At 39.4% G+C, this 9,216-nt stretch overlaps 1 pseudogene; it reads left to right on the top strand.

Moving 5' to 3' along the window:
* The first annotated feature begins 5,948 nt into the window (after positions 1–5,948).
* On the top strand, positions 5,949–6,048 carry LOC113314548 (annotated as a pseudogene).
* Positions 6,049–9,216: the final 3,168 nt, after the last annotated feature.

Genomic DNA, 9,216 nt, shown 5'->3' with positions numbered 1-9,216 from the left:
GTCTATCAAATACCCCCAAACCTATTATTTGCTAGTCCTCGAGCAAAAAATCCTAACTCACTGACGCAGGCATCGTCGATTGCATTTAGCTATGCAATAAGCCTTTAAACCCCTAGGTGGCCCTAGTGGCCGAGTTATAGTCTCGGGAGGGCTTACCAGAGGTATACCCACAAAACCTTTATACTCCAGACCCTAGCTATCTACGCAGAACCTTGGAAAGTACTAAAGAATCTCCTTGGTTGGCATACTTATTGACTACAGGAGGAAGTACCCTGATGCTAAATTCCAATTGTTGTACACGAGTTTACACTCAAGCATACTAAAATTCATATAAAGTGACAGAGCTCTACTCAGATAGTCGCACTATGGACATCAATATCCGGAGTCAAAACAAATCACATGGATAGATCAAGAAGATGGAAATAGAGAAAAACATAGATGGTTTTGATGTTTACTAAGTGAACGGTGTTTCTCATATCTGTCTGAAGGCCTCCGCTAAAATGAACCTATCCTAATGGACTGAGATACTAGTCTGACTAATATCAACACAAATGGCATATACAAGGGAACCAGTGATTGATAATCCTAACTCTAGGTCAACACAGCTGGCATATACAAGGGTACAAGTGGTCGACTTTATTGAATTTATTCCTTTTGGTCAAATGGTCTGGTCTCAATTTTTTTTTTCATGGTATCTCAATCACTCTAATTCACCCTAGCATTGGTAACAACTTGAATCGTGAGCCCCACCTAATCACTTAGAGTAACATAGTTTAAAAATAAAATAAAATAAAAATAGAAGTGAAAAGGAATCAACGAGATATGGTGAAACTATCATGTTATTTCTAACACCTGAGCTCTGTGCTTTTATGAATAGAGTCTTCTAGATGTTTCCATCTAATCAGATTGGTTCCACAACTCCTACAACCAAAATGCTTCCATCCACTTAGGTTAGTTAGTGTTATCCTTAATATGCATAAATTTCTAGGCTCTGGAGTTTATTTAAAACAAAAAGTTTCTACCCCACCCCCAAACTTAAATCTAACATTGTCCTCAATGTTTCGAATAAAAGAACAGTACCAAAAATATAAGTAACATGAGGAAATAGTAAAGAGAGAGTTCGGAAAGATAGTACCTGGGTGAAGTGAAACCAAAAACTGACAAAAATATTATTCAACATACAAATCGCCTCGATGGTCAATCAAGGGTAAACAGGGTCCTCCAGAGGGACCTCCTCAACATCACCTGTAGGAAAAGGCTCTAAAAAGGGCTTCAATCTTTGACCGTTAACCTTTGAAGAACTAGTACCATCTGATGTCTCAATCTCAATAGCGTCATGAGGAAAAACAGTACGGACCACAAAAGGACCGGTCCACCGAGAGCGCAGTTTCCCGGGGAATAGATGCAAACGAGTGTCATACAGAAGAAATTTTTGACCTGGAGAAAATGACTTCCGTAAAATATTTTTATCATGCACAAGTTTCATTTTGTTCTTATACTCCTTAGCACTATCGTATGCATCTCTACAAATCTCGTCCAATTCATTGAGCTGGAGCTTTCTGTGAGCTCCTGCCTTGTCAAGTGAAAAGTTTAACTGCTTAATAGCCCAATAGGCTCTATGATCTAACTCAACATGCAAGTGACATGCCTTTCCAAATACTAAACGGTAGGGTGACATTCCAATGGGTGTCTTAAACGCGGTACGGTAAGCCCATAAGGCATCAGTAAGCCTCGACGACCAATCTTTCCTATTAGGATTAACTGTTTTCTCTAAAATACGCTTAATTTCCCTATTGGAAACCTCTACCTGACCACTAGTCTGTGGGTGATACGGGGTAGCTACTTTGTGGGTAATACCATATTGTTTCATTAATAGAGCAAACAGTCTATTACAAAAGTGTGAACCCCCATCACTAATTATAGCTCGCGGTGTACCAAAACGTGTAAGTATATTCTCTTTCAAAAACTTAATTACGACCTTATGGTCATTTGTTTTACACGGAACCGCCTCAACCCACTTAGACACATAGTCTACAGCGACAAGTATGTAAAGATAACTTAAAGAATTAGGAAATAGACCCATAAAATCAATGCCCCACACATCAAAGACCTCAATCACTAAAATAGGGTTCAAAGGCATCATATTTCTACGGGAAATGGTTCCTAAGCTCTGGCAACAATCACAAGAAACACAGTGACTATGGGAGTCTTTAAACAGTGAAGGCCAGTAAAATCCACACTGCAATATCTTAGCAGCAGTCTTCTTAGCACTAAAATGACCCCCACAAGCATGTTCATGACAAAAGGAGAGAATACTGGACTGGTCACTCGCAGGTACACACAATACTTAAACAAATAAGGATCGTCCCAAAAGAAATGCTTAACCTCGGCTAAAAACCTAGAACGATCTTGTTTACCCAATGTTGAGGGGTACGGCCAGTAACAAGATAATTCACTATATTTGCATACCAAGGTGATTGGGAAACAGAAAACAATTGTTCTTCAGGAAAGCTATCCCTTATAGGAAGGGCATCACTAGGGGAACTAACAACTAACCTGGATAAATGGTCTGCTACTACATTTTCAGCACCCTTTTTGTCTCTAATGTCTGGAGAAAATTCTTGTAACAAAAGGATCCACCTAATCAATCTAGGTTTGGTGTCCTTCTTAGACAAAAGGTATTTCAAAGCAGCATGATCGGTATAAATTACGATCTTAGAACCTAATATGTAGGATCTAAACTTATCCAAGGCAAACACGATGGCTAGCAGTTCCTTCTCGGTAGTTGTATAGTTCAATTGGGCATCATTCAGAGTTTTGATAGCATAGTAAATCACATGAAGTAATTTGTCTACTCGTTGACCTAACACAACGCCTATAGCATAATCTGAAGCATCACACATAATCTCAAAGGGTAGGTTCCAGTTGGGTGCCTGGACTATGGGAGCGGTAGTGAGTAAATTTTTAAGCTTCTCAAAAGCCTCTAAACAAGCATCATAAAAGACAAACTTAACATATTTTACAAGCAAACTGCAAAGAGGTCTAGAAATCAAGCTAAAATCCTTAATGAATCGACGGTAAAAACCTGCATGCCCTAGGAATGACCTAATGTATGTAAAGTCTTAATAAGGTCAACTTTGGCTTTGTCTACCTCTATACCCTTTGAAGAAATGATGTGCCCTAAAACAATTCCTGATTTAACCATGAAATGGCATTTTTCCCAATTAAGCACTAAATTCTTTTTCTTACACCTAGTCAACACTAATGTCAAATGATGCAAGCACTCATCAAAAGATGAACCAAACACTGAAAAATCTTCCATAAAGACCTCTAAAAACCGTTCTACCATATCAGAAAATATGCTCATCATACAACGCTGAAAAGTCGCAGGGGCATTACACAGCCCGAAAGGCATGCGTCTATACGCGAATGTACCAAAGGGACAGGTAAAAGTGGTTTTCTCTTGGTCTTCTGGGGCAATAAAGATCTGATTATATCCGGAAAAGCCATCTAAAAAGCAATAGAAACTATATCCATCTAATCTCTCTAGCATTTGGTCGATAAAAGGAAGGGGAAAGTGATCCTTCCTTGTGACCTTGTTCAATTTCTTATAGTCGATATAGACACGCCATCCCGTGGTCACTCGGGTTGGGATTAACTCATTATCCTCATTCTGGACTACAGTGATACCTGATTTCTTGGGAACAACCTGAACGGGGCTGACCCACTTACTGTCTGAAATTGGGTAGATAATACCCCCATCTAACAACTTAAGCACCTCTTTTCGAACTACTTCTTTCATGTTAGGGTTCAGTCGACGTTGCATCTCCCTAGACTGTTTGGAATCTTCCTCTAAATGAATCTGATGCATACAAACGGTAGGACTAATACCCTTAATGTCTGCTATAGACCACCCTAAAGCTTCCTTATTATCTTGAAGTACTTTTACTAGCCTACTTTCCTGATCACTATCCAAGTCGGCAGCAATAATCACAGGTGAAGTCTCAGAAGGGCCTAAGAACACATACTTCAGGTTATCTGGTAGTGGTTTGAGGTCCAACTTAGGGGTCTCTTCTAAGGAAGGAACTGAGGTAGTCTCAGAAGCTGGTAATGGTGCGAACCTAGCTTTCCATCTATCAGTGTCTAACACAGGGGTAAAATCTAATAGAGCATTCACTTGTTCAATGGTACTATCATCGTCAAAATCTAAACCAAAACGGGATAGACAACTCTCTAATGGGTCTTCAGACAAGATGTTTGGTAATGACTCCTGAACTAAGGATTCTATCATATTAACCTCTTTAACACATGTGTCATCTAGCTCATAAGGTATCTTACTGACATTAAAAATGTTCATTTCGATAGTCATATTACCAAAGGATAAATTCATCACACCATTTCGACAGTTTATGATCGCATTAGACGTAGCTAAGAATGGGCGACCTAAAATCACAGGTATCTGGTTCTTTGAGTCAGGGACAGGTTGGGTATCTAGGACCACGAAATCCACTGGATAAATAAACTTGTCGACCTCAATAAGAACATCCTCGATAACACCTCGAGGAATTTTGACAGACCTATCAGCTAACTGCAGTGTTATCTGAGTAGGTTTCATTTCACCAAGTCCTATCTGTAAGTACACATGGTACGGCAGTAAGTTCACACTGGCTCCTAAGTCAAGTAAAGCTTTTTCTACCCGGTGTTTACCTATTGTACAAGCAATGGTTGGGGAACCTGGGTATTTGCACTTTGGAGTGGTAGTGTTCTGAATGATTGAACTTACATGACTAGCTAAAAAGGCTTTCTTATGGACGCTAAGTTTTCGCTTTCGCGTACACATATCCTTAAGGAACTTGGCATAAGCAGGAATTTGCCTAATTGCATCTAATAAAGGAAGGTTTATGGTAACTTGCTTAAAAACCTCCATTATGTCATTAAAGTTCGATTCCTTCTTTGTTGATGCTAATAGCTGGGGAAATGGGGCTCTAGGAACAGAATCAGACCTCTCAGGAACCGAATTGGCATCATCGGAAATTTTATCAGTCCCCTCAGTTAGTGGTACTGAGGGATGAGATCCTGAGGGGTGAACTACAATATGTTCACTATCGGGCATGGTTACCTGATTGTCTACTACTCTACCACTCCTAAGGGTTCTAATAGCATTCAATTGATTCGATGGTTTTGCACCTACTTCATGAACTCCTCTAGGGTTGGGGGTAGTCTGACTAGGGAGCCTTCCGTTATCTCTCTCACTTAAGGTCTTAGCTATTTGGCCGACTTGAAGTTCTAGCTTAGCAAGGCTCTGAGCATTAGTTTGAAAGTTCTGCTTGGTTTCCTGTTGAAAACTAATTTGGCTCTGTGCTAACATATCCTGAGTTTTTGCTAACATCTTAATAGATTCCTCTAAGCTAGTCGTTTTTTTTTCTGGGCCTGATGAATTCTTAGTGTAACCAAAACCTGGGGGAGCATTAGAATTACTAAACTGACCTTGACTCTGGACCTTAGACCATGAAAGGTTCGGATGGTTTCTCCAAACAGGATTATAGGTTTCTGAATATGGGTCAAACTTCTGACGGTTATCATACCTAGTGTTATTATAGATAGCATTGGCTTGCTCTTCATTATTCTGGCCTTCCCAAAAAGGCTCCAATCTACCACTAGTGTGACCCACTTCTAAAGCTTCTAACCTTTTCGCTATAGCAGCAATTTTGGCATATGATTCAAAGCTTCCTTCTACCCTATTAACGTTTCCTCTTCCTAGAACAATTGTTTTCTGGGGTACCCTATTGCTTTCCCACTGTTGGGTCTTTTCGGCGATTTCATGCAAATATGTCATCGCATCATCAACTGTTTGGTTTTCAAACCCACCTGTACACATGGACTCTACTGTAGTTGTGGTGGGATAATCTAAACCCTCATAAAGGATCTAAACTAACCTAACCTTTTCTAAACCATGATGAGGACATTGGGCTAATAAATCATTGAACCTTTCCAAATACCTATACAAAGATTCTCCCTCCTGTTGTGTAAACGTGCAGATTTGCGTCCTAATAGACGAGGTTTTGTGCCTAGGGAAAAACTTGTTCAAAATGGCAGATGTAAGTTGTTCATAGGTTTCAATTGATTGGGAAGCCAAACTATACAGCTACGACTTGGCTTTATCTTTTAAGGAAAAGGGGAATAACCTGAGTTTCAAAGCATCATCATCAAGGTTTCTAATTTTCAGGGTACTACAAATTTCCTCAAAGTCCCTAACATGGAAATAGGGGTTTTCATTTTCTTTTCCTAAAAAGATTGGGAGCAACTGTAAGGTTCCGGGCTTAAGTTCATAATTTGCTTCAGTTTCAGGTAACCTGATACACGAGGGACGAGTAGTCCTAGTAGGATTCAACAAGGCTTTCAAAGTTTCCATTTTTGGCGTTATTGGACTATCAGGGATTCTTTCCTCAAACGGACGTTCAAAAACGGAATCTTCACGAATCGGACTTTCTAAATTGAGGTAATCAAGACGCTTAGAACTACTAGGTTTGTCTTTAACAAATCTACCTACGTTCAGGCATGAAACAGAATAAGGTATGGAATTCTATGCAAACACAAAACAAGGCTGACTCAACCAAATCAAACCTAAATTTCTAGCAAACAAAAAGCATGATGGCTCCACTTAGATTGTTTTTAGACCAGCTTCTATTCTTTCGAAAAGGAACTCGTTACAATCTGAGCAAACCCCTCTGGAATCAATCCGAGTCAAAGTAAGTTGAATCTAGGCGAGGGAAGCTTAGTGGAGATTTGATACCCAAGGCCTCACCGGTTACAAGGAGGCGCAGTCACGCATTCAACTCACATAAACCTTCAAGAACTTCGAAGTATGCTCAAAAGAGTAACCAATATTCTTCGAACGACTTTCCTATTAAGCTCGTTACCCTATAGGTCTCGTTCTAGTCAAAATTTTAGGCTTAGGTTCACGTCTGGTTTCGTTTTCCTAAGGCGGGCAAGAAGAGAACGGTGATGAAATCTGAACCCTTATCTTGTATGGCCAGTCCTTGCCCTTTACTAGGAAATTAAAGCAGCCGTTTTCAAGTCCTCAGCATATATGCAAACGAAGGAATACAGTAAACCCGCTGACAGGGGATTCGCGGGTGTTTCGAAAAACTTACCTCCCGTACCAGACGGGCGAAAAACCGCTGAAGTCGACTCGGGCCACGACTCCTATGTCATGTACGAACCCGAGGGGCCGAGGGGATATCGTAATCACCGTCCTTCTCTGCACACAGTTTATATTTAAACCAACCCTTCCTTAGGGTTTTAAAAAAAAATAATGTCCAAAGTCCAATGTCCAAGTGTCCAAAAAGAAAAGAAAAATTACAAAAATAACAAACCCTAATACAGTTCTCTCTTTTTTTTATAAAGAAAAATAAACAAAACCTAAAAAAAAAAAGAAAAAAAAATAAAAAAAAATTGTCTTCTTCTCCGTTCTTTTCGCTTTAAGCTTTCGCTCCAAGTCTTTATGCTTTAAGTTCCAGTCTTTACGAAATCACCAAACTCCTTGGCTCAATTCGCTTTATGATCCAAAACCTGTAGACAAAAGATAAATACCCAAAAACGTAAAAAAGAACAAAAATAATAAAAACCTAAAAAAAAAAAAAAAAAAGAAAACGAAGTCTAAAAACCCTAAAAGCAAATCCGCGTCGGCGGCGCCAAAAATTGATGTGATTGTAGATAGTGATAAAAGTGGTTCGATTCTCAGACTTGCGAAGGATAAAATATAGACTTAAATTCTAAAACAAAAATAGAAAACTCAAACAAAGATGATGTTGTTATCAATATTAAAAGAACACTGAGGCTAAGATTCCACTATTTTCCAAGTTCAAAGTGATTTAAATCCAATATTTATATTTATTCAATTTTTTCGTTTAATTTGATTCTAAGATGTTGCAACAAGTAGATTTTTAAAATAACAAGTGTAAATCAAAAGCATGGGATATCAAAAACCTAAGTCCAAGCATATACCATCAATGGAAATCACAATTGTTGAATAAAAATCATTAAAACAATTCTCAAACAAGGCAAATAATCATATAAATAATTGTAATAAATAAGATAAATAGAAAATACCACTCTTTATTGGAAAAATAGCTTCCTCTATCGCCTCAGCAATGGGGTTTAGCTCCTCATATCAAAAACAGGTTCAAAATATTTTTCCATTGCTCAAAAGGTGTTTTCAAAGGTGAAGAGACTCAAAGGGAGTAAAACAGTTCAATCGCAACGTTTATATGTGTTGCAGATCGACTGTTACAAGTGAAACAGAAGGAATAAGACCGCTACAGTAACGATATAAGCGAAGTGCTGTAGAACAACGACAGTGTTCTGCGACAGTTGGGCGTGGGTTGATGTTCTTCGTGTTCTTCAGCAGCACCAGCAGAACAGCTTTCCTGCAACTCGTGATTTTTGTCTCCTCCGGTTCTCTAAACTACCCCAAACTGTTCGTCCGCCTCTCTGACTTGCAACCAACCTATATATAGCCAACAGCCCCCAAGTAAACCCTAAACAACTCGAGTTTATCTTCATTCTTCTTTCACGACAAGCCACGGATTTTTCTATTTCTTCTCTTCTGTACGCGTCAAATGGGTCAATTCCACCTCTACAATATTCCAGCAGGACCCTGTTAACTCAATCCTGGGCGTTAAATTCTTTCCTAAATCTTCATGGACTCTAAAATCCCGATAATATTTCTCCATGACTCTGTTTTGGTCTAACACGATGGAAACTCCTTCTTTCTCGAATCTGGCCGCCATACATTCCTTGTTTAGACGAAACAAGGTTATACTAATCCATAACGCGAGAAAAATCCGACCAAATCTCTTCCAACTACCGAATCAGGATACCCGTGAAACTCCACACCTCGGTTTCCTTTTTCCGGCTTATCTAGCCAAATTTGATCGATCAAAACGAACATTCCAAGCCTGTTACGCTCTAGGAAGTCCAGCCCCATGAAAATCAGCGCTTGAATCTCTCTAAAACTCGCTTGAATCTCAAACCCTAAATTTGTTCACTTCTGCCAAATATTCCCGCCAAAATGAATTTGAATTTTGGGGAAGAAGCTGGTTGCCCCCTATCCAGAGTAGGGGGTGCCGATAGTAGGTGACTTGGGTGCTGTGGACAAATGTGGGTGCTGAGGATAAATTTGGGCTATACATAGCCTGGGTGCTCCTTAGCCAA

Source organism: Papaver somniferum, chromosome 9 (assembly GCF_003573695.1).
Source record: "Papaver somniferum cultivar HN1 chromosome 9, ASM357369v1, whole genome shotgun sequence".
In the NCBI taxonomy this organism is placed as follows: domain Eukaryota; kingdom Viridiplantae; phylum Streptophyta; class Magnoliopsida; order Ranunculales; family Papaveraceae; genus Papaver; species Papaver somniferum.
Note: the sequence above shows the minus strand (reverse complement) of the source record. Positions and strands in the feature narration are given on the sequence as shown.